Raw genomic sequence first — 26,803 nt, forward strand, 5'->3', positions numbered from 1 at the left:
GGCGGTCAGGTCATGAGGGTGGAGCTCTTGTGAATGAGATTAGCACCCTCATAAAAAAGAGCCCAGAGGGTTCCCTCACCCTTGTGAGGATACAGCAAGAAGATGGCTGTTTATGAAAATCAAGAAGGGTCTTTCACCAGATACCAAATCTTCTGGTTCCTTGATCTTGAACTTCCCAGCTGCCAGAACTGTGAGAAAACATTTTTTGTTGTTTGTAAGCCCAACCAGTCTATAGTATTTTTATTGTTGCAACCCAAATGGACTAACTTAGTTCATGGATGCACTGACTCAATGTTATTTAGGTTGATCTATACATTCAATGCCATTCACAAACACAATAGGGTTTTTCATGGAAGTTGACCAAATATGAGGCAAGAATAATCATGACATAATAATCCTGGCAATATTGGGAAAAAAACAAGCCAGAACAATTTATCTAATAAGATAGTAAATTATCACAAAGCTATAATTATTAAGACAATGTAGAATTAGCAGAAGGATATAGAAATAGACCAATGGAAGAGAGAATTCAGAATCCAGACCCATACAGATAAAGAAGTGCATGAAAGAGGTAGCAACACATATCAGTAGGGAAAGGACAGACTATTTGACAAAATGTAGTGAGATAGCTGGTTAACCACATGGAAAAGATGGATTATTTTATAATACCATAAATATATGCAAAATGAAGCCTTAATCGTGAAATGCAAAATGTTTAGAAGAAAATATTGGAGCACATCTTTATATGCTCAGTCTAAGGAATGAAACTGCTTCATTTCCCTTTCCTCTAAAATCCTCCATCTACTGGCAGCAAATGGGTTATCTTCTAACTGCACTGTTCTTATCAACTAAACTTTCTATATTCTTGGTTCTAGACTCCTCTTCCTTCGCCCCTCATTCCTTTCATTGAAAGAAGAGTTTATTTATACACTTTCTCATGTCTGTTTCGTATCCACAAAATATTCATAGTCTATTTTCTATCCACACATCCATTAAACAGATTGGATGACCAAGAACCCTCCTTAATTTCCTTGCTATCTAAGCAGCATAAAGCTGTAAATAAAATTCCCCATCTGAAATTTGAAAAAAAAAATCCCTGACCCGAAAAAACCAAAAACAGAATAGCAAATTGCTGTAAAGAAACAACTTTATAGGGCTTCCCTGGTGGCGCAGTGGTTGAGAGTCCGCCTGCCGATGCAGGGGACACGGGTTCGTGCCCCAGTCCGGGAAGATCCCACATGCCGCGGAGCAGCTGGGCCCGTGAGCCATGGCCGCTGAGCCTGCGCGTCCGGAGCCTGTGCTCCGCAAAGGGAGAGGCCACACCAGTGAGAGGCCCACGTACCGCAAACTTCCCCCCCAAAAAAAACAAAAAAAAACAAACAAAAAAAACAAAAACAAAAAAAAAGAAACAACTTTATAGTAATAAGACAAAAAACAATTGTATGTTATCATCATACTCCCGTTTATAAAGCTGTTTCCCATGAGGACATGGGTTAAGGATTCTGTAATCACTATGTGTGTATACCTAAACTGAACAACTAAGTCAACGGATGGTGTATGGAGGGATCCAGGTTTCTAACTGTTGGAGTTGCAGTTTTCAGATAAGCAAGGGGATGAAGCTTGAATGAACAACGTGATAATGGATTAGAGTTTGATACATCAGTATGAACTCATGTTTAGCTTAATATACATAGAGATAGTTACATATAGAAATATTTATAGATTCGTATATATTTATATATGTGTTAGTTCATACACGTACATTTCCTCGCACTGTCAGCTAGGGAACTAGAAGCAACAACACCCCAGCAGCAGTAAGCACACTTAGCTCACAGATCTTGGTTTCTAATTCAGGTCTCCCATAAAAAGAACCAGGTCTCCTTAGAGAAATGGCTAATTTTAAGACTGCAGCAGAAAATTTACAAGGTGACCCTGGAGCATCTTATAGTGACAGAAAGTAAGGAAGTGCTCAAAAAAAAAAAAATCCACAATGATGACAGTATGTCAAAGGGACACAAAGAACCAACTGAAAGATCTCCCAATAGCCAAAGCTGAATAAATTTAAGTAACAAAATAAATAAAGTAATAATGTATTATAACTCACATATAAAATAAGTACCCTTGAGTTCATGCCAATATAAACGACTGAGTAAATAAATAAGTGAGGGAAAATAGACAAATTTCCCAAGCAGAATTCTAAATAATTTATGTACATACTCCACCCTCAAGGAGACGAAGCATAAATCCCCATTCCTTAAGTTAGGGCTGAACATAGTGAATTTCTTCCAAATAATACACTAAAAACAGGGATTGGGGGGGAGAGCAAGTATCCAGTGAGTAAACCTGACAATTACTAACTCAGTCAGGTGATCAACCTTACATCAACAGTGATAATTCATTGATAACTCATGATGCTTGTATGTACCCTTGATATGATGTAAGGAAAATGACACTTTACCTCTGTAGTCCACCCTTAGAAACACCTAACTCTAGTCCAATTGTGGGAAAAATCATCAGACAAATATTAATTTGAGGGCCAAATACATGACCAGTACTCCACAAAATTGTCAGGGTTATCAAAAACAAGGAAATCTGAGAAACTGTCAAGCCTAGAGACCTCTAAGGAGACAGGACAACAAAATGTAATGTGATTTCCTGGATGAGATCCTAGAACAGAAAAAAAGGACGTTAGGTAAAAACTAAGAAATAAATTATGGCCTTTAGTTAATAATAATGTGTCAAAATTGGCTCATTAATTATGACAAATACACCATTCTAATGCAAGATGTTACTCATAGGAAAAACTGATGCGATACATATGGAAACTCTGTACTACTTTCTCAGTTTTTCTATAAATCTGAAACTATTCTAAAATACAAAGTTTATTTAAAAACAAACAAAAGAACCCCACCGCCTTTGTTGAATGCCTTTGACAAAGGATCTGGAGAGAGGTCTCTAAGATCAGATACAGCCCAAATGGCATCATCTCAGTAAGAATTCCCCAACAATTTGATCTAACAGTCTCCACAGTTACTTGTTGCCATGGTTCATTTTACTCTATTCTCAGAACTTAGCACCACCTAAATAGTCTTGTTTCTTTATTTATGTCATATATCCTCTGTCTCCTGAAGTAGAATGTAAGCTCATGAGACCAGGCTCCTTGTGTGTTTTGTTTAATCCTGTGCTTAGCAGAGTGTCTGGGCTTTAGTGGGTCCTCATTAGATATAAACTGGATAAATTATCTTTAAAATCACTTGGAATCATGAACTCATATGGCCACACAAGATGAAAACAAACCACTTAACCATTGCACCTCAGGAGTGCAATACACCAGCAAGCGCTTACCCACCCAGGAATACTGAATCCACACATTTGTAGTTGTGGAATTTCAAACCTGGACATGTCCTGAAAGATGATACAGTGTAGGGTCCCCATTTTCTAAATGGGATGAAAAATAAGAAATCATGGACTTTAATGTCTTTGAGTAACTTTAGGTAAAGAAATGTAATTGTATCAATAAGAAGAACTATGTCATTCAAGTGGCTTCCTAACCATGAAGTCAAGGGAAGAGTAAATAGTTATTTGCTGTTTATATTTCAGAGTCCATGGCAATGTCCAGTACCATATGAACAAAAAACAAGGAGGTTCAAGTCTTACAGAATTAAACCATATCAACTTTCTAAGCTCAGTTATAAAATTCTTTCCCTCTATGTCCTAAGAGTGAGAAGTAAGATTTATAACTAAAATAATTTGACCACTTAAATTTGTAAACTATTTTTGTTATTGGAAATTGTGTTTGTTATTGGAAATTGTGTTTTTTCACTTAGGACATAAAACATGTTTTATAAGAATTAAATTTTCTCACTTAAGCTGTGAAATGAATTCCCTAGCTTTGTATTAATTTACCACTTCTTTATATATTATGTGGCATCTCTTGCTATCCAAAACCAACAAGCAGACAAATAAATAAACTACCGGGTCTGGTTTTCTCCTTGCAGAATTGCAAACTACCACCAGTTCAAATCCAGACACAATATAACGTCTTGGGTTTTTGGTTTTTGGTTTTTTCACAAAGGAGGCAAAAACACTATCTTCAACATTCATTAAAGGCTTACTATGAGACAGTCACTCTCTCATTTTATTCCTACTTTTAATTTAATCATCACAGCAATCAATGCTTTAGAGCAGGTTCAGTAATTATTTCTATGTAAAAGTAAGTAAATTGAGAAACAGAAAACATGAGTAACTTTTCCAAGTCACACATCTAGTAAGTGATAGGCTTCAGAACCAAACATTCTGACTCTAGAAAATAAGTGCTCAGCATGTATATGAATAACTTCTTTGGGCCTAATCCAACTGGAGTGATAATAAAACTACATGGGACAAAAATCAAGAGTCCTGTTGAAATTTAAGTTCATGATCTTCTTTGCTTTCTCTTCCTCAAGCAAGTACACGTCTCTTATCAGTGCAACTCTGAGTGTGTACTAACTTGATGAAAAAAAGATAATGGTGTGCATTATAAACATGGAAAAGAATGAGTAATTTTCTATTGACAAATTTCTGATGATTAATTGAGACATTTAAAAATAAATGTCTTCTTCCTCCAGTCATCGTATGAGGTATTGCCAGATTGATTTTCTTATGGCACAAATTAATCATATCAGTTCACTATTCAAATGCTGCGGCCTCCTCAACTTATTGAACTATTGAACACAGCATAGGCTTCTGTGTTTAGATTTCAAAATCTCCATCTTCTGACCCAAATCTACCTCTCCACTAGTTACTTACTTATAAGTCATTCTACTGGCAATCCAAACTGGGGGTCACACTCCAAACAAGCTTTCCAATCTCCCATTTCTACTCCACTGCTTGTGACAGACCCTCTACCTAGTAGATCTCCTCCTAATTTCCATTTGGAGAAATACCCGCAAGCCTTCAAGGTCCAGACAAACTTCATGGAGCCTGATTAGGTTTCTGAAAACAGAAGCAATTCCTCCCTCTTCTGAAGTGTCATAGAACTGTGTTCATACTTAGCCTTATTTTACTTGCATATTACACAGATTCAGATGATAGGTAAATATCACCCACCTAGAGATAAGCTCTTTGAAGTATTGAACTTTATATACCTTGTGGCCCCAAGTCCACTACCTTATTCATTGTAATTGTAGTTGGATGCACTATCACTGTCATCTCAATTTACTCGATGAATAATTCTATAGTAAGGGCTATGGAGAGAGACTGAAGAATATAGAATAAAATTTAAAAACTGCTTACTGTCTTCATATGCCTTATATATCAGTGATCACCTCTCTTTTGATGAAAACATAAATTTTAAATAAACTATTAATATTACTCATAGTTGTCAATGTCATTAATTCCCAATGTGAAAATAAGGAAATAGGTGAATATAAATTGAAGATAAGTAAGGCTTCCTATAAATAAAAGATGAAATGCAACTCAAGGCTGACGTATTAGCAAGGGAAAAATAATGTAATTTAAAGTTTCTAGCGGCTCTTACCTTAGGCGGTCTTTCTGCCATGTGTTAATATGAAAGATGTTCATTCAGTATATAATAAGTGCACTAGTTTTATTTAATTAGAGCATATAATACCATCTATTTTTATTGTCATTTTGATTGAAAATTCAGATAGAGTGCTTTGAGTGGTAGATCCCTTAGCAGATTTTTTTTTTCATCTTACAAGTTCACGTTTATAGTGGAAAAATTAGAAACTGTGAACGAACAAAAAAGTTCAAGGAAAGAAAGGCATTATTGGGTGTACTACACAATGAGAATTTCTGGACACATTTTATTGTGTATTCTTACATCACATATGTATTACGTATATCATGTATGTAAAAACTAGGATCACACTACAAATATGGTTTCATAAATTATATTTCTCACATAACAAGTGAACATTTTCCCATATTGGTAAATATAGATTGATATTATCATTTTGATTGGCTAAATATCTACTTAATCATTTTTTGTACACTTAAAAGACTCACAGTTTTTATCTATTATAAACAACAGAGCAATGAACATCCTTTCTATACATCTTTGCATATTTTTCCAAGTACTTCCTTAAGAAAAATAACTTGATGTGGAATTGTTGATTGAATATATATGAACATTTTAATGGTATATTTGAAATATTGTTAGAGCCCTCTGGAAAGACTGCACTAATTTAATACTCACTGACATATAAAGTAACACTGGATAGTCACTTTAAATGCAATATGCGCTTATTGAAAGAAGAAAATAATCTCTCACAGCTCTTTTAATTTAGGCCCAGTTGTCTAGACAAGTGAATATCATGAGTCCCTCTAATTATGAAGGACAAAACCTGAATCAGACCTTCAGCTCCCAAGTCACAGGAAGTATTGCCAACTGGCATTTTCATACTTCAACACAGACTTTAATTAACGCTAACAGAAAAGATGCCCAATTTATTTTAATCAAATCAAAACAACAAAACCAAGCCATGCATTGGAGGCTTGCCTCACAGCCAGTCTCATTTCAATGAGACAGGCATAAACTCTTTCTCAGTCTTCCTCTGTTTTCTTACACCTTTGTGCTTCTGAGACTTCTTGTTTTACATGAGTCTCATCCTTGGAACTTGCTTTTTCGGAGGGTTATGATTAAAAGAAAACGTGGCCCCTCCATCTTGTTATCTGTGTCCCTTTCTTGGTGAGGTCTCTCTACCTCCTTTAATGATCTGCTCTTAGCAGGTGGGAGAGGGCATGGATAAGCCATGCCACCGTGGAATTCAAGGAACAGGATCTGTCGATATAAATGGTACCCTACCTGTCAGAGGATCTCTCAGGAACTCACAAGTAAGAGACACATAATTACTGGGAACGATTTTCTCCTTGAAAGTAAAATAGAACTTAATAAACATAATGCCCACAGGGTGTACAGACAAAAGCAGCTCTCCTGGTGCCCTTCTGACTATTTCACTGCCGCTTGCCACCCCTTGCATCCTGTAATAAAGTGACCTCTCAAACGAGGATGAGTGATTTATTACATTTTTCAAGTTGCCATAAGGTGGAGTTGCCAGTTGCATCTACTGCTGAGTGGTTAACTAAAGTCTAAGTTAGGGAGAAGCTAACTGTGCCTTCAGATTTTGTTTCTTTTCCTTGTGCTGCAGACTTTCTTTGGACTCAAACTTACTCCTAAATTTTTAAAAATTATAAAAAGGGAAAACAACAGTGGAAATGTTTTGAGCAAGATAGAAGTGGGCACCAACACATCTTAGCAGTGTCCATCATGAAAAAAAAAAACACCTTATTGAAACAAGCAAAGAATTGGTAATTAAAATGCAAGCAGGACCAAATTAATGATATCTAAGTTTCAATTCTTAGCTGTGTGACTTTGGAAAAGTTAACTTATCTTTACAATTCAGTTTCCTCATTTGTGAAAAGGAATGATAACAGAGAGATAAGGATTAAATAAGAAACTAGATGGGGAAAAATCTCTGAGTAATTTATGACAGTCTATATTCACTTATTGTGAACTTATCCTTATCTTCTGGTGCTTCATTCTGTTTTACTCTTTAACATTAATTTTCCATACATTATACATTTACACAGTAAATGAGAAAAGAAAGAGCACATAATGAAAATTACCTCTCCCGTCCTAAACTCCAGACAACCAGTCTCCCTCCTCTGAGTCAACAAATGTTATCACTTTCTTTTGATATCATTCCAAAGGTATTTCATGCATGTATAAGGAATTAATTCTCTAAATATACATGTGTATATACATTTAATCTTTTTCCCCATATTATGTAAATATTAGGATACCAATGCACCCACTTGCACCTTGATTTTTTTCACTGTTACTATGTTCTATATCAGGACATACAAAAAGTTCTTCTTGTTTCTTGGTATTGTTGCATTGTATTCCATTGCCTTTGTAATTTAACAATTCACCATTGATGGATATTTAGGTTGTTTCTAATATTTTGCTACTTCAAAAAATACTGTCTTGTATAAAGTTAGATATATACAATTTCATATATACAAAGTATATCTTTAGATATACATTCTTAGAGGTGGAATTGTTGCTTCAGAGGGCATTTAGTTATTTTGTATTTGTTATTTTGACAGCCTTTTTCAAACTGCTCCTCCCTAGAGATCATAACAATTTACATTCCAATCCAGAGTATCTGAGAGGGCCTGTTCCCCTAATCTCTTGTCAACAGTAACATACATGCCAAACTGGGGGTGAAACTGGTATCACAGTATGGTTTTGATTTGTAGTTTTCATATTATGAGTGAGGTTGGGCATCTTTTCATATATTTGAGCCATTTATATTTCTTTTCTGTGAACTGCCTTTTGCTTATTTTTTCCTATTGGGTTATTGGAGTTTGTTATTAGAAAAATCTGTCCTTGCAAGTATATATATATATATTTTTTTTGCAAGTATATTTTCTTGATTTGTCACGTCTTTTGACTTTTTCTTATTGTGGGTTTTGCATATAGGTGATGGTGATGATGATGATCTAGCTGAGTTTATCAGTCTTTTCCCTTAGAGACTGGTGCTTTATTTTTCATATATAAATGTTCACATATATAATACTTACATATACATAATTCTTCTATGGTATCTTTTAAAATTAAGCTTCAGTTTTTCTCATTAAATCTATGATCCATTTGTAACTTTTTGGTATAAGCTGTGAGGTTGAGATCCAACTTCATTTTATCTTTCCAAGTGGCCACTCAACTCTCCTAGTACCATTAACTGAATCGTAGTTGATTCTAAGAGTCATTTCCCATTTAATACCAGCACACATAGTATGAATCTGGAAGTGTATATCAAATAGATGAAAAATATGCAAAGGTGGAAAAAGCAACTGGCTGAGAATCCTGAGCCCAAGGAGCTAGGCTTGTGTTTATCTCTGTTCGTTGAATAATCAAGTAGTTTGGTTCCTGCTTTCAGTTATATATATGTATGTGTACGTGTTTAAACCCTGCTGCCAGATTGATCTTTCTAAAAGACAAATATGATTATTTTTCTGCCAGTCAATAGTTCCACAACACGTACAGGGTAAAGTCTAGATTTTTAATATGGTATTCTCCTTCTTGTACAAATGCTCCAGCCACCTCTTCGGCTACCTCTCTGATATTGTATTTTCAGCTTAAATTTTAGCAAATTTAATTATGTACCACATCTCTCCAAGAAGAATATATGCTCTCTGAGGGGAAAGGCCAAGTCCTCATCCACCACATTTGAATATATGGTAGGTATTGAGAGATACATTATTTAACTAAAGTTGATTTTCTTGTTAATAACTCACCTAATTTCTTTCTGTTCAATTCTTTTAGGGAACCTCTCTAAGCATCAGGTTCTATACCTGCAGAAAGGGGTTGGGTGATTATGTCTGCCTTCTACCTACCTTACATGGCAGAATACTGGCTAAAATATTTATTACCTTGCAGTGCTAAGGCAACTATATGAAATTCCAGAATCATACCTTGAGATTAACAAGGAAAGACTAGTCCCTTAGATTTCGACTTTTACTATCTCTTGCATATAGAGAGAAAAATATTTCTCAGTCTCCTACTGCTGCAGAGCCCTGACAGAAAGAATCACATTTCAGATCAGAAGAATATGTAAATATCTTCACATAGACATTATCAGTAGCCTAATGGGTTGCAGGATAACCACAGAGATGTTATCCACAAATCAGATGTTCTGAACCTAAAATTGCCTTAACTTTCCAGATTGCTGCTTCGAGGCAATCTCAGAAGGATGGTACCTTGTATTCTGTCCGCAGGTCACCCAGACATCAATCCTTCTTTAGATGAAGAGGTAAGGAATGTTGGCGATTTCCCCCCTTCTGCTTGATCTGTGAGCAGTTTTAACTGACTGACAGGACACCACAGAAATCCGTTGCTGTAGGACAGACGACCACACGGTCCCTGCCAGCACGGCTGAGAGCACATGTTATTGCCAGCAAACATAGGCTGCAGGGGAAGTTCATGAGCTGCTATTCCAGGGACTCCTGCTCGAAAGGCTGTCACCTTTTCAGTCTATGTCTGGGTCTCCATTCTAGTCACAGCTGCCAGTTAGTGAATTACTCCACAATTCATCAAATTCCCTTGATATCCACCACACCCAGTCATATAGAAATTGCTCCAGTGATTGAACTAATGCGCTGTGTTTGTTTCTATAGCCAACTGGCATCACACTCCACTGACATATGCGGGAAACCCACCAGGCCAGAAGGGCTCCACGCAGGCTTTATTCTTGCCATAACAAAAGCATTCAGCCAAGCCATGGGCTCACTAGAGGGAAATGAGGGAATGGGAGAAAAGACACAAAAATTATTGTGCCACCTTCTTCATAATTATTGCTGACCCTCAATTTAAAACAGTAGTAAAAAATAGAAAGTTTAACCCTTCAGTTCTTATGACACTTCCCTGGCGGTCCAGTGGTTAAGACTCCGTGCTTCCACTGCAGGGGGCACGGGTTTGATCCTTGGTCATGGAACTAAAATCCCACCTGCCGTGGGGCACGGCCAAATAAATAAGTAAATAAATAAATAAGCCTTTACTTCTTAGGCTTGAACTTTTCATTTGTATCAGATTATATCACTCTCCTAGTTAAACCTCTTCGATGAGGTCCCATTGCAATTAGAATAAAATGCAAAATCCTCATCACGACTGTATTTCTCTAAATGCTTTGCATCATTTTGAACTCTTCTTCCCATTTTCCATACTCCAGCACCACTGGTTTACCTTCTTTTTTTTTTTTAAAGAAGATGTTGGGGGTAGGAGTTTATTCATTTATTTATTTATACTGTGTTGTGTCTTCGCTTCTGTGCGAGGGCTTTCTCTAGTTGTGGCAAGCGGGGCCCACTCTTCATCGCGGTGCGCGGGCCTCTCACTATCGCGGCCTCTCTTGTTGCGGAGCACAGGCTCCAGACGTGCAGGCTCAGTGGTTGTGGCTCACGGGCCTAGTTGCTCCGCGGCATGTAGGATCCTCCCAGGCCAGTGCTGACCAGGGCTCGAACCTGTGTCCCCTGCATTAGCAGGCAGATTCTCAACCACTGCGCCACCAGGGAAGCCCCGGTTTTCCTTCTTTTGTTTGAGTATTCTAAGAGTATGTACTGCTTCCTCTGCTTCCAGAACCTGTGCCTTGTCCTTCCTGTAAATTTTTCTAACAATGCAGGATTCAATTCACATTAGATTTGAGCTTGCTTTGAGTACCCTGTCTAAAAACAACCTTCTTCTTCATGTCCCCAGTTGCTGTCTCTCTCTCTCTCTCTCATTTTCCATGTCCCTAATGACACTGTCACACACACACAGAATATCAACAAAGTAGACATTCATTAATATGAAATCAATGAAATCAATGTATCAGTAATATTTTTGATAATCTTCTTAGACAAACATGTATTTCCAAGAAATGAAATGAGGAAGCAGAGGGTAATGATATGTTTGAAAAGGAGAGGAGGGCTCCTTGAAAAAGCACAGAGCCTAGTGGTTAGAGCTGAAGCGGCCACTGCATCCTGGACCTAGATCTCTCTTTCCTTTTCATATTCTTCAGCTTCCTCTATTGAAAAGCCCATAACCAAAAGAAGTTAGTAAGAAACAAAATGCAATAATTAGATTGTTAAACTTATTCTTACAATATTTGAGTATTTCACAAAGGTCATTGCTCTAAAACACTGTGTATAAAAACAACCTGTAGTTTCAAAAATCTAGACATTTTTCTAGTCTAATAATGATTTCTATTCTGTCTTCCCATTGGGAAGCATGTCAAACCCTAGCCACTATTTTTAGTTCCATGGGTGAAAATAGAGTTCTGCTCTTTCTAATAATGTGTTTGATCACCAGGATTTCAAAAGAAGATTTGTTTTTCAAATTAAATGTAGCAGATCAGTGAGCCTATAATGCAGTCCTTTAGATGCCAGAAAGCAAATAGAAATGGACATGTTATTAATGGCTGAAAATTAGGTCATTCTGTCTTATCAGGGAGACTCTTCTCCCAGTTTAAACACTCAAACCCATATACATATCAGGGTGATAAATCACAGACTGATCACTGAAAACGTGAGGAAGCATCAAATCAACAAGCAGTTCATTGAGGAAGAAGGAACTGCGGTATCCTGAGTGGGGCCCTGATTGTCTTCTCCCCAGAATGCTGATGGCTACATTTTATCATAACATTTCGTCTTCCTTCCTCTCATAGGGTGTATAAGGGAGGACAATGACCCCTTGGTACACACACAAGCAGATAAGGCCGCGTAAATCATCAAAACACTTGCAGATGTGAAATCAGGAGACACAGGTTCAAATCCCAGCTCTCCACACTAATAGATGAGTGGTCCAAGACAAATGATTTAAGTTCAGTCTGCGTCTACAGATACATATCGCAAAGGGTTCTTAAGAGAATGAAATATGACCAAAAAATATATATATAACATACAGTCTAAAAGAGAGATTGTCAGTGAAAGATTCCTTTCCTCTTTTCCTCTCTTCTTTCCATTTCTTCTTCAAAACAAAATAGATTCTCTGCAATTAGTATAAAATTGTGGCTTTTAAAACAAAAAGTAGAAAATCAATAGAATTTCATAAATTAGTATTGACTATTTGGGTCTGCACCCCCTCTAATTGAAAACAACCTGCTCTCATCTAAGTAGAAAATAAATGTTGTACCTTAAAATTATACTTTTTCCCCTCATTTTTAGCCACATTTGTTATCTCATAGTAGGCTTCCAATGTGTGAAAATGTAGATTTTTCTAAAACTGTGATAACATTTATTTTTGACTCCAATACTGCTGTTTCCATCACATTATTTCGGCACATATTTAAAGAACATGACTATGTGGCCTAAGCTGTATTATAGGCTCTAAATGACAAGGTCTCTACTTTCAAGGAGATCTGGTCTAGCGGTGAAAAGCTATATAAAATTCACAGTTGCATTACAATGAGGTAAATATTATAAATAAAGGTATGGAAAGGGCGATGCTAAAGCACAGAGTGGGAACATGCAGTTTGGCTGGACAAGCACAGAGGGGAAGGATTTAGAAAAGTTTCTAAATGGAATGACCTTTGAGACAAGGTTAGCAGATGGAAGTATAGGTCTAAATCTCAGAAGGAAGAAAAAAGTTTGAGATAGACATTTAGAGTCCTCAATATTTTAGTAGTAAGAGCATGGATAAGATTCCTCAAGGTCAGTGTGTAGAATAAGAAAAACAGCCTAAGATTAGACTATTGGTTTATTAGTCAGCTTTTTTTTTTTTTATCGTAACAAATAGCCCTAATATATCAGTACCTTATATTCAAAGGCGCTTATCTCTTGCTCACTCAGTTTTGTCATTAGGACTGTGGTTGACCTCAGCTCTGCTGGTCATTACCTAGCTGGGCTGGGCTTGACTGCACCCCATGAGTTTTCTCACCCCGGCACCCAGAGGGAAGGAGAATCCATAACCTTGGAAAGGCTTTGCTCTTGGTGGAGGGTGGCAGAGAGACATAGCCGAATCACACAAACCTTCGGCTCAGATGTGACAAATGTCACATCCCATTGGCCAAGGCATGTTGCATGATCATACTCAAAGTCTCTGGGGCAGAGGCAGATGACTACAAGTGAACAGGCAAATCAAATGTAATGGGCGGAGGTGTATAATATAATCCTACAGGGAAGAGGAGAACAATTGGGAACAATAATCCTTTTTAAAAAAAATTATGATCTGCCTTTTCTTAAGCTTCTCTCCATTTCTGAAACTTTTATTCTGGTTTATTAACAATTTTGATGAGCCCTACCAGTCAATGTAGCACTCCAAATATACTTTTTAGGACTACATTCCTAAATAGTAATAGACAACCAAGGATCATCAGATACTGAAATCTAATACATGAAAACACTAACACAAATCAGAAAAAGAAAGAAGTTCAAGGGAAACAGAATGCCAATATTTGGGGAAAAAAAACATTTTATTTTTTTTACAGGTACAAACTTTCAGTTATAAATAAGTCATGAGGATGTAATGTACTACACAGTGACTATAGGTAATCATACTCTACTGTATATTTGAAAGTTGCTGAGTGTAGATCTTAAGAAAAACTATTAATCTTCTCAAAAATCAGATACTCCATTTACAAAACAGAGGTAATTTTTTTAAAAAAAAAGGAACACTCTGAAAAGAGAGAAGCTCTCAAAAATAGATGGTCTTTAAATACTTCCTTAAATAAAGTGATGGTCAAAGTACACATTGTACTTAAGAATGAATATCACATTTGGGAAAACCTCCCTTCCACATATTGGGAAAAATAAAATAAAAACTCTCTGAGAGGTAGGAATAGAGGGGATCTATCACAACCAGATAGAGAACATCTAAAAAAAACCTGAACCTAAAATTATACTTAATGGTAAAGACTGAATGATTTTCTCCAATGTTGTGGAAAAGGCCAGAATGTAAGTTTTCACCACTCTTATTCAAAACAGTACTAGAAGTTGAGACTTTTTTTCACTTGTTTCAAGTGTGTTTGCCATGGTTCACAGATGCATTTTTATGGTGGCTACTTTAAAAACGTTTGTCAGAGAACTTTAACGGTTCTGTTATCCTGGTGTTGGCACACTTTGTTGATGGCAGTGCTGGTGTTTTCATTTAGTTTCACATTTTTCTGTTTCTTGATAGACAAGTGATTTTTTTAATTGAAACCTGGAGATTTGAGGTATTATGTTATAAGACTCTGGATCTTATTTAAACCTTCTATTTATCTGGCTTCCTTTGGCATGGCTCCAGCAAGAGAACTGACAGGTGTTGCTTCATTACTGCCAGGTGGTCCTAGAAGTCGGGGTTCCCCACTCAGCTCTCAGTGACATCTGTGCTGAGGACTCACCATTACTGCTTGATAGGGTAGGAGTTCTGGTTCCCCAGCTGGCTTCCACTGACCCCATGGTGAGGGGAAAGGGTGGCTTTAGTACCTTGGTGATGGTAAAAGACCTGAATATCCAATAGTATCCACTAGGTATATTCCCAGCACATAGAGGGAGAGACACGTCATCAGCGCTGGGAGTTAGGGTAATCCAGGTTCCCCATGTGGTCTCTGCTGACATCCTGCGGGGAGGGAGGGGCTCGTTACTACCCTGTGGGGATGAAAGTCCCAATTCAATCTTTGACACTGCCCTGGTGAATGATTGCGGTTCCTTGTTACAGCCTGATGAGGGTGAGAGTCTAGGATACCCACTCAGCCTTGGCAGAAGGGTGAGGGTGTGGACGCTCTTTTACTGTGGTGTTTGGCTGGGGTAGAGTTGTTATTATCTAACAGTCTTCTGTCTTGCTAGACTGCCCCTTTCTTGGTCCTTTGGCTAGAATGAGCAGGCATTGGTTGGAGCTTTTTTGTCTATAGTCATTGACATTTCCAGGTTGCTGATTTATTCGGCCCTGAGTCTGAATACAGAAGGCAAAAAGAAGCCCTAGGGAATTCACCGATATGTCATTCCTTGGGCCCCTGGGACTCTAACCCATCTGCCTTCTTTCCATCCTTCCGAGTTGTCTGATGGTATAATATTATATGTATCATACACAATGTATCACATATATTAATAATATGCATGCAATATATAATATATTATCATAACATATATCACAACATATATATTATCATAATATATGATATTATGGTATATAATCTTATGATATAATATATTAAAATAAAGTTATATTACATTATACATATTATATGGAGTTTTTTAGGGTTTTTAGTTGTACTTGAAGGAATAAGGAAAGTACATCTGCTCCAACTTTCCAGAAGTGGAAGTCTCCACTGAGTTTTTAAATTTAGTTATTATATTCTCTTCCAACATTTTATTTTCTCTAATTGTTAATGACTAGCCTTTTCTTGTATTTTTTATCTATTTTAAATTTTTGGTTTTGTTTTTTTTTTTTGGCTGCATTGGGTCTTCGTTGCTGTGCGCAGGCTTTCTCTAGTTGCAGCGAGCGGGGGCTACTCTTCGTTGCGGTGTGTGGGCTTCACATCGCAGTGGCTTCTCTTGCTGTAGAGCACAAGCTCTAGGTGTGCAGACTTCAGTAGTTGTGGCTCGCAGGCTCAGTAGTTGTGGTGCACGGGCTTAGTTGCTCCACGGCATGTGGGATCTTCCCAGAGCAGGGCTCGAACCCATGTCCCCTGCATTGGCAGGCGGATTCTTAACCACTGCGCCACCAGGGAAGTCCCTGATTATTTTTTCATTTTTATATTTTCAGATTATTTTACTCTCTCAATTTCTTAGAATACTAATCCTGCAGTTCATTGTATCTGCTGAATCCCTTCACTATAGTTCATTCCCTCTTGTAGTGTGTAAGTTTTGAATGAGTGCTTATCTTCAGCTCGAATATTTCTTTCCTGAGTGAATCCCTTTCCTCCTATACAGTAAAAGCTCTAAAGAGCAATTTTGTTTTTCTTCTAGTGGACACCTCTGAGAATTCACCTGTCCAGGATCAGTATTTACATGTTTAATTTATCAGCTTAGAATTCATGTCTGACCGTGGAGAGTGAACCGGTATTCCACACCTGCGCATGGTGTGAGCTTTGAGTTTCAGTTCTTAACTGGAGATTTGTTGTCGTTACTCTTACCCAAAACATATAGGAGAAAGATTCCTCTGCCATTTCTTGGGACTTACGATGCTTTCTCATTCAGCTAACAAACCAGGCAGCTCTTAGGGGAGCCCGGATTTTTGCTGGTGTCTGTTTTCAGCAATCAGTCTCACATGGACCCACAGCTACATCTCTTATTCTGTACGGACATTAAAATCCTAGCCACTAGTCACTAAGTCCTATATCTATTCATATGCCTTTGGACCAGCTTGACATTTCTTATTTGTCTGGGTATGAATATTTCTGTCACCTTGGGATTGTCTTAATGCGTGCTGAAGCCAGCTCATACGGGCCGGCAAGAGTTAATGGTGAGATTTTCTGAAATTTGTAAACTGATCGTTATAAACATGCTGGTTGAAACATGCATTTCTAAGTGTTTATAACATTAGCGGTTCTGCATTAGGTCAGAATGCCATGATACAGAGATTAGAATTTTGTCATCGATTCACCAGTCAGAAATTCCGTAGAAAATCATTTTACTTTTCATCCAGGGCAATATCCTTCCATCCACCCAGCCACCCCACTTCCACTTCCCAATGAGAAAATGAAGGCTCGGTGAGATTAAATGCCATGAGTCTGTGCAAACATTTTCCTCACTCTCTATGATACCACTGCTCTTTCTACGACTTCATCCTGTGGTCTTGCCGGTACTTGTGTAGGTAAAAGGTCATTTCTGCACTTTTCTTTTAAAACAATCTTCAGTAAAATGATGGCGATGCTGAGCTTCTTGCTTCCAGGTGGCGAGGTAATGAATGAAAGCACCATCAAGAGCTGTCCAGGTTCCAGTATCTCCCTTGAGGTGCCTCTGGCTGGACCGGTAAGAAAACCCACCTCTGAAGGACAGATATCTTCCCACATTTCCCCAGACGACACTAGCACTTGGCCAATAGCCCCCTTGTCAAGGACAGTTTCTAGAAGTCAGCTTCACACCACCTTTATAGAGCCAAGCAGAAGTCATTTTGAGCCGCTTCTGTTTTTTCTCATTTTCTACTCTATCCTTCCCTCTCCTTTCATCTCTTCTCCTTTGTACCTCTCTTCTTAATTGCATTGTCCCATTATTATTATTACTATTATTATTATTGTCATTATCATTATTATTATTTTGCTAAAGCAGCAATCACTGAAAGGCCTATCCAAACATCCGTTAACACGTCATATGAATACACTGTTTCCCAGGGGCTACATTTTGTAAAGAAATCATAGATTTCTACTTATCAGCAGGACATGTGTTCTAGGAACTAGAAAAGGAAGTGGTTTAAAACACTTTTGAAGAATATATGAGAATCCCCCCTTATCTGTGGGGTATGCATTCTAAGCCTCCCAGTGGATGCCTGAAACCCAGGCATTTTAATTTGTAAATTAGGCACAGTAAGAGATTTATGATAGTAACTAGTAAATAATAAACTTGTACAATTATAATAATATACTGTAATAAAAGTTATGTAAATGTGGTCTCTCTCTCTCTCCCTCTCAAAATATTTTGTAGAAATTTAGTACCTTTTCTGTCTTAACTAAGCCCTTATCACTCACTGTGGCTGTCATTTTTGCAGTTTGAGGTGCTACCTCAAAACCATCATATATTTCCGTTTCCCTCTTCACAATTTCACGGATGAAAGGTTAGTTCTTGCCATAGATCTTAGCAACATACAATTTAAAAATATTTTTCCTAGTAGGTAAAGAACTTTCACCTTTTCACTTAAAGGAAGCACTTTACAGCGTCTCTTTGTCACAACCAAACTGCCAGCATCACCACTCTTGCTCTTTGGGGCCTTTATTCATTAAAATTAGGGTCACTTGAACGCAAACACTGAAATACCAACAGTGGACCTGATAACTGATTTGGGTTAGTAAGTGACTAACGGGATGGATACGCTGGACAAAGCGATGATTTACATCCAGGAGGGACAGAGCCAGTGGTGTGAGATTTCATATAAATTGTTTATTTCTGGAATTTTCCATTTAATACTGTCAGACCACAGTTGACCATGGGTAACTGAAACAATGAATAAGAGGAGACTGCTATACAGAAAATTAAAGAAACAGAAATACCATCCTACTGTTCATAGTACATTCGTTATCCTTATTATAGATAATCCTTAAATAGTTTTGGATCAACTTACAACTATGATGCTGATGGGACTTGGATTTTACAATGTTGTAGAACCAGGGATTACTTGGTTTAACTCCCTCACTTGATAAATGAGGAAGTAAAACTAAGAAAGCAGGCACCTAGTTTTACTTTCAAACTCAGGGACTGTATACTTCCTCTGTTACCTTTTTCAAGCATATAATAAAATCTCCTTGTAGATTTAATGATACAAGTCACTTGAATGTCACTTATGAGACAAAATAGTTTAAAAGGACATGGTCTGTGGTCCAGGGAACCAGCACCGACCAAAAAGTCTTATGTAGGTAGTATTTGACCCTCCTGCTTGCATGCGAAAGTAAACCCTCCCCGATTAGCTATCACAATGTCATCCCTATAAAAAGAAACTTTGTTAACAGTGTAATGTAGGAGTTACAATCACAGGCTCTAGAGCCAGACTGCCTGGGCATGAATATTATTTTAATTATTTCCTAGCTCTGTGACCTTGGGCCCCTCACTTATATTCTCTGTGTTTCCGTTTTCTTATCCATAAAATTTGGATAATGTTAGTAACCACATTTAGGGTTGTTCTGAAGATCGAATGAACCGTACATCTAGAACGCTTGGAACACATTTTGTCGCAAAGTAAACACTACGTGAGGATGAGTTATTGTAATAGATTATTTTTTAAGAGGCTGCAATTAGTCCCCTCCCTATCCAGATGCTCCTTACCAAGTGACTGTACAGCAACTCCCTTTAAAGAATGGACTCTATCTCCCCACCCCCTGGAATTGGGCCTGACCTTGCCGCTTGCTTTGGTTAGCATAGGTGGTGATGGGACACTTTTGCACATAGGTCTCAAGAGTACTCAGACTTTCCTACCGCCATGGGAAGGGGCTAAATGTGGCCAAGAGGAAGACCAGAGTCTACACAGACCAGAGTCAACTCAGCCCAAACTGAGGCTCCAGAGACCAGACAGAGCCACCGCACTGACCACAGATGCATGCGAAAGACCAGAAAAGAGCACAAGAATCTCGCAGCTGAACCCAGTCTAAATTACCAGTTGCAGCATAGAAAGCTAAATGAATGTTTCTTGTTTTAAATTTTGTGGTGGTTTTGCTGTTGCTATATAAGCAACAAACTGATACAGTTATTATATTTAGATTGTATCCCGAATCCTTTGACGTTCCTCCATTCAAGAAGAGAGGTCTATGTCCCTTTCCCTCGAATCTGGATAGGTCTGTGGCTGCTTTGACCAATACAATGCAAGAGAAGGGATACCACCTGACTTCTGAGGCTAGGTGACAGGATACCACATGGTAACCACCTGATTCTCCTGGAGCATGGATTCTGGGAAAAGCCAAGGATCAAGTGAGATGCTCGATGATTCTGAGACTGTCATGCTGTAGACACTACATGTAAGTCCTCTGGTCATCAACTCCAGCTGAGCTCCCAGCCAACAGCCAGCATCCACTGCTACCTACAAGACTGAGCCAAGTTGTAGGTCTAACCTAGGCAAGACTTCAGATTATGCTGGCCCCAACTGACATTTGACTGCAATTGCATGGGAACCCCCAAGTGAAAATTACCCAGTCAAGCCCTTCTCAAATTAGCGACCCACAAAATGGCGAGCAAAATTAAGTGATTGTTTCAAGCCGCTAAGTTTTGGAGTAAGTAGTTACACAGCAATAGTATGCAGAACACCATTATATGCAACTGATTCATAGCAGAAAAATCAAGTGGTATTTGTGATGGGATCTGTTATTCCACTAGGGGAAATCAAAATGACCCCTTAAAATATATGGGAACAAATACAGGGTTATCAACAGTACATGAAGCTGGGAAATTTCCTGACCCCTTACCCACAAGCCCACCATTCTGCAATGGCATTCTCCCTCACTTCTAAGAAAGCTACTTTGAATTGCATATTTACCTTCTTCTTTTGGAGCAAGGCCAAGATTTAGAGTTATGCAGACTCTTCTCCAAAATAACTTGCAGCTGAAGACCCAACATTAATGTAGAATCTGGTCTCCTTCGATTTGTGCTCGTCTTTAAAGTTCTGTCTGGTACGGCAACCAAAACAGTTGGGTCCCATGAGCTAAAGTGAAAGTGATTTTTTTTGATTCACTCTCTCAAAGTATTTGACTTGTATTTCCATAAAAACCTGCCTGAGGAGTTCTCTTGGGATACAAGGACACGAGGAGTAAAAAAGGAAACACTAAATGTCATGCAGAGATGCACTGGTGTTTGCATTTTAAACTTTACCCAATTGAATGAAATTTTGAGACTTTATATTTTTAGGTCCCTTTACCATGACCCAGAACTGTTGGGTCAGAGCTTGAGGACAAAGAACTGGGGTCATTTGATATTTCCCCAGTTGCTTTTTCTTGTGGTGCTAAGTTCCCAAATCCCTGACTAGGGAACAAATTTCTAAAAGCACTTCACTAGAATGACATATACAGGCTAAACATTCTTCATGGCTGGTAATATTTTTGCACATTTTCCCACTAATGGAAGTAACCTTTGAATAGGACATGTTGTCGACATTTGGACCTATTAATTTTGAAGTAGATGGTACAGGTCATCTATTCTGAGGTCAGGGAGATCTGGGCTCTAACATTAACTCAATAACAGGATTTTGGACAAATCATCTAATTATTTTATGCCCCAGTTTCCTCAGCTATAAAATATGAGCAATAACATTTATCTTGAGGGACCCAAATAAGACAGTGTACGTAAGAGCAACTTGTGCAGTGTTTGACATAGAGTAATTGTTCACTAAATGCCAGCATCAGAGCTGACATTTAAAACCAATGCAAAGTTTCACATCAATTTAGTTACCTGTGCAATCCTGGATAAATTATCCCCATCCCCATGCCTTAGTGTATTCCTTGATAAAACAAGATTTTAAAAGGTATTAGAATTCAAATGTAAAATTATGTGAAAGCATTTAAAAAATATAAGGTGCCCCACCAGTAGAAAGGAGGATAATGGTGATTATGATCATAACTGTGAAAATTGATGATAATAATGATATTTATTTGGGAATTATTTGGAAATCTTCTATAGGAGTCTCAGCAAGCTTCTTAAATGTCCTTTTGAAGGAAGCCTTTAGATGTTATTGTTACTATATTAAAATGTGAAAGCCAGGATCCACTCAGAACAAAAATAAAGAGGTAAAGTTTGTCATTATACTTGTAGGTACCCGGGCTTATCAAACACACTTCCTGTTTTGCTCTATTTACCCTTTCTTCACTATGCCCATGCTGTACCCACATAAGCTCCAAGGTATCCACATTTCACATCAGGTTCTGAGGCTCTTCTATCTGAGTTACACTTGAGTGGAACTTAATTTGGGAATTTCTAGGTGTGATGTAACTCGAGACATTGTGACACTTTGGTGGAGTGTGAAATTTGTGAGCAGAAGATCTCCAAATACACTGCACTGGCCGGGGAATGAACTGGCGGGAAGGTGGTAGAAACTGGAGATGACATTTTGAGAAGTTTAGATGAGGAGGAGAAGGAAGAGGGTGGAGAGTAACTAAAGAGCTTTCTTTTCCCCACTAATACCTCACAGCTAACAAAGTAACCCAAATGTTCATCCTCGTTTAGGCATCCTATGATCAATGAGGACGGAATCTTGAACCACTTGCAAGGTTTTTTCACCTCTGAGCCTCTGCTTCCTCATCTATAAAATAGGAATAGTTACACACAGGGGTGTGGTGATAAATGTTAAACAATCAGCTCTCTTGGGGAAAAAGCCTTGATTTGTAACATTTGTCAATTTTGACAATGTTGATAGATTCACAATGACCAATTTCCAGCAACCAGTGTGACTTGACTGAATGCAGAATTGGGAAGGGATGTGCCATTAATAATGTTATATAGTATTTCTACTATATGTAAACAATAGATTTAAATAACCTGGAAAGCATAGATTGTAGTAAAATGTAGTAAAACAATTAGGAAGTAAGGAGTTTGAGTTTTCATTACCATTGTTTTTAATACAATTTATTTCAAGTGAAGTTTCTATAATTTAATTTTTAGTAATGTCAGTATTTTACAACCTACTCACAAAATTCCTAAAAATGTAATGACCTGCTCTTTCTTGCCAGCTGGCATGGGCCAGCTCCAGCACACCACTGATTACATTTGCTTAAAAGGCTTTTTTGAGAATTATCATGCCACATTTTAATTTAAATCTTAAGAAAATCACATTTAAAGCTATTACTTTTATACTTTGCAAATTTGGCAAACCCAAATGACTTTGTCAGTAACTCTGGATGTTAAAGAAATCAATGCTACTCAGAAGTTAATTTTAGCTAGTATAATTGAGTCTAGATAGCTGCCATATTCTCAGAGATAATACCAGGAACTTTAGCAGCTGCAGAGGTGACTGGAAAGTGTGACAGTGATGAAATCAAGAGCAACAAAAGAGTCTAGGGGAGGAATAAATCACGGTCCACGTCTAATTCCTTTTGCTGATGTGTCGTATGCCTTTGGTCCTCATGGGGATCTAGGAAAGGAGGGAGAGGACCTGGCAGCTCTGATGATGTGGCTGGTGAAAGAGAGTCATGAGATCATTGTGACTGAATTTTTTCTACTGCGTCTAGAAAGGCTTCTGGAATTCCCTTGCTCAGGCAGGTGGATTGAAGACACTTGCCCAATGAAAAAGAGGAAGGTGAGAAATGAATCACAGAAATAATTTGATAACAAGAAAGAACATGTAAGAGAGGGAGAGAGGAGAGACAGAAGATTGGAGAAAGAGAAAGACAGACAGATTGATTTAGTTCCTATCCTGAAGCTAAAATCTGGTCAAGTTTATTAAATGGAAGGAATATTTTATAGGAATCAGATTTCCAAGAAAATTCTTCAGAGTTAAATTATATCTTACACAAGCAACACCTCTCTGTCTGAATGAAACAAACAAAGAAAAAACAAGCAATAACAAAGATCCAAAAGATAGGAAATAGTGAAAGATCTTTAGTAAATTTAAAAGATTCCATTCATCCTTTTACTACTAATACTAATGGAAACAGTCTTTCTTTGGGCAGGCAGAGATAATACTTCAATTTTTATTTTTTATGAAATGGACTGAGCATTTTAAGACCAAAGGCAAAAGCTATGACAAATGTTGTAAGCAAGCATTTAGCAAAAAGTATGTGTCGAGTGTTAATGTACTCCTTTTTCTTACCATCCACTTTGCCAAGTCTTGAAGAAACATAACCCATAAGCTGATAGGGTAGAAATATCTCAAACTAAGTTAACATGGCAGAGCTGCTTTACCCAGGCAGCTGGAAAGGCTAAAACTCAGTCGGTGCCCACTTTTATTCCTAGCAGAAAATGTGTAGAATCAAGTGTAAAGGTTTAGATGCAAATGGAAGATAGGTAAGGCTAGGAAAGAGCAAGATATGGAAAAACTTAAACATAGAGGGAAAAATTATGTTCTAGAAAGAGATCAAGGTGACTGCTCTTAATGTAGTGTGTGTGGATACCCACCTGGTTTCTTGTACACACAATCTCAAGATGTAGTGGTTCAAGTCATCTGTTGGGAGAAGATAAATAATATTATTTTCTTTTAGATAATGAGAAGAGAAGACTTTTTTCACTTGTTTAAATAATGCAAAGAGAAAACATCCCAAGTTGCTCATGTGTCATTAGGACTGAAGTAGAGGAACTCAACACAACTAAAAAATATGGGAAAAAAATGTGGTAGAAGCACAGTTTGCTGTTATCATTAATTATTCTGAGATGTAGCTCCAAGAACATCCTTCTGCTTTTAAAAATCGTTTTCTTTTGAAATACTAAGAAAATTCATTCAATAAATATCCCCATATACATGCTGAGAATGATGGCGAAATCTATAACTACAAAAAGAAGTACGTTATGAGGGAGAAATGCATAAGATAATGAAAAAACTGAAGACATTATTTGTCAAGTATGTTAATGGTATAGTGTCTTCACGTACTGTAAAGTAGGAGGATTCTAACCTCCAATGTCTTAGTGTTTGTCCTTTTACTCTGATCTTAATTTCCCTCCTCTCTCCACACACATCCTTCAGAGGAAGACATACTTGTTTATGGTGCCAAAGAGGCTACGTGCTTTTCTTCTGCTTGTGAACAGACAACATCAGTGAATCAAGAATGAGGTCACTGTTTCCACGCCCACCCCCAGCCCGCCACCAGCTAGTTTATTTTTAAGCAATATTACCCTCTCTCTTCTTCTACATTTTTTCCACTCCTGTTTTCACTTTTCAGAAGCTTGTAACTCAGTCCCAATTTACTACTCTGGCAAACATCCGAAACTGCAAAGTAAAAAGAATTCTTGCTTTGAGGCCTGATTCTGGGTTTAACATATTGTTTCTCCAAAGAAGGGATTGTAAAAACAAATGTGTTTCCTTTAGATCACAAGAAAACCAAACCTAGTAAATAATTTCTCTAAGAAAGAAAATATTTGGTCAATTCTGAGTTGGACTCACTAATTATTGTAGTGTAGGCCCATAATGATCTATCTTATTAATGCTTACAGTTAGATAAATACTGCAGGGCAAGTCTTGTCTCCCAAGATATGAGCTAATTTATCTATTAGCTAAAGTCTAGACCACTTTTTCCCTTTGTTCTGTCTTTTGCTGAGTACACACAGTGCATTTGCTCCTGCCCAGGCAAGAATATAGTATGGTTCCAGCTTTGTGGGAATTTCCAAGTCTCCCAAGGATCAGCCTCACTGGACTTAGAAGTTGAGTGCAGAAAAGTACCTCAAGAGCAGATTCTCATCGGACTCATTCTCCTGAGTCTGATATGCCATCTTCCCTACAGAAATACTACTCTCCAATACTGCCAGAGGAAAGAAATCTATGCCAATATTCCAATATACCAAAGAAAGCTGAAGGCTCCATGAGCTAACCCCAAATGATGCAACGTATTCTTTGACCATTCCTGTCTCAATGGGCCACACTTTAAAGAAAGATTCATATCTAAGAGCTCTCTAGTTTGAGCTGGGACGTTGTGGGCATAAGTGCTCTCAGAATATGATTTTGATGAAGCCTGAGTCTTTAAGAGTCAGGAATGTGAAGTTGGCTGACCTTGGTCTGAATCTCAGTTCTACCATTTGGATATTCAGTGTATGATCTTGAGCAAATAACTTATTCTTTCTGAACCTCGGTTTTCTCAACTGTAGAATGGGCATGATGTTTCCTACGTCATAGAGTTATTTCAAGGACTGGCTGAATCAGTGAGATAATTCATAATTTGCGAAACACTTGCCCTATTGTTATCAACAACATTTGAAGAAAACTGCTATATAGTCCCCGTCAAAAGTATTCTTATTTAAAGCATTGAGGAGAGCTGACAAATTCCCAGATGGCACAGTAGTCTGCCTAAAAAAAAAAAGAAAAAAAAAATCAGCTAATCAGTATATCATGGCTGGTTTTTATACCAGCAGAAAGAATGACTATCTTTGCCTCCCTTACTTCTTGTTTGGTGCCTATAGTTGCAGTATAACTGTTAGCAAAGCTCAAAGCCTTAAGCTAGTACTATCGCCCAGTGGGACTTGCAGATTATTATTAATCACTTACACTTTAACTCGAGAGGGTTTCAAATCGTGTACCAGAAGGAAGTCTGGCTGACAGAAGTGTAACTGGGTTTTAAGGGCCAGAGCCCCACCTAGGATGCAGTGAGAACCAAGTAACCACCAGGCTCCATGAATGTTGTCCTCAGATACCCAAACTCTTATCCCAGAGGGTGATGTGAATAATAAGAGCTGAAGCACATGAAGTCTTGTTCATGGCCATCCCCGAAGTCCTACAAAGGAGGTGGCCCTGCCCCCAAGACGGCTGAGAAGGCTCCTCAAATAAGGACCTTAGCACATACGCCCAGGTAGGATGAGGTCATTCCTGATTGGCTAGTTCCTTTTACACCCAGCTAGGACCCCGGCAGATGAGAAATAGAGGAGGAAAGACTCAATTTTTAAAAAGGTTGTCTCTTGGGCTTCCCTGGTGGTGCAGTGGTTGAGAGTCCGCCTGCCGATGCAGGGGACGCGGGTTCGTGCCCCGGTCCGGGAGGATCCCACATGCCGCGGAGCGGCTGGGCCCGTGAGCCATGGCCGC

This window comes from Physeter macrocephalus, chromosome 20 (assembly GCF_002837175.3).
Source record: "Physeter macrocephalus isolate SW-GA chromosome 20, ASM283717v5, whole genome shotgun sequence".
In the NCBI taxonomy this organism is placed as follows: Eukaryota; Metazoa; Chordata; class Mammalia; order Artiodactyla; family Physeteridae; genus Physeter; species Physeter macrocephalus.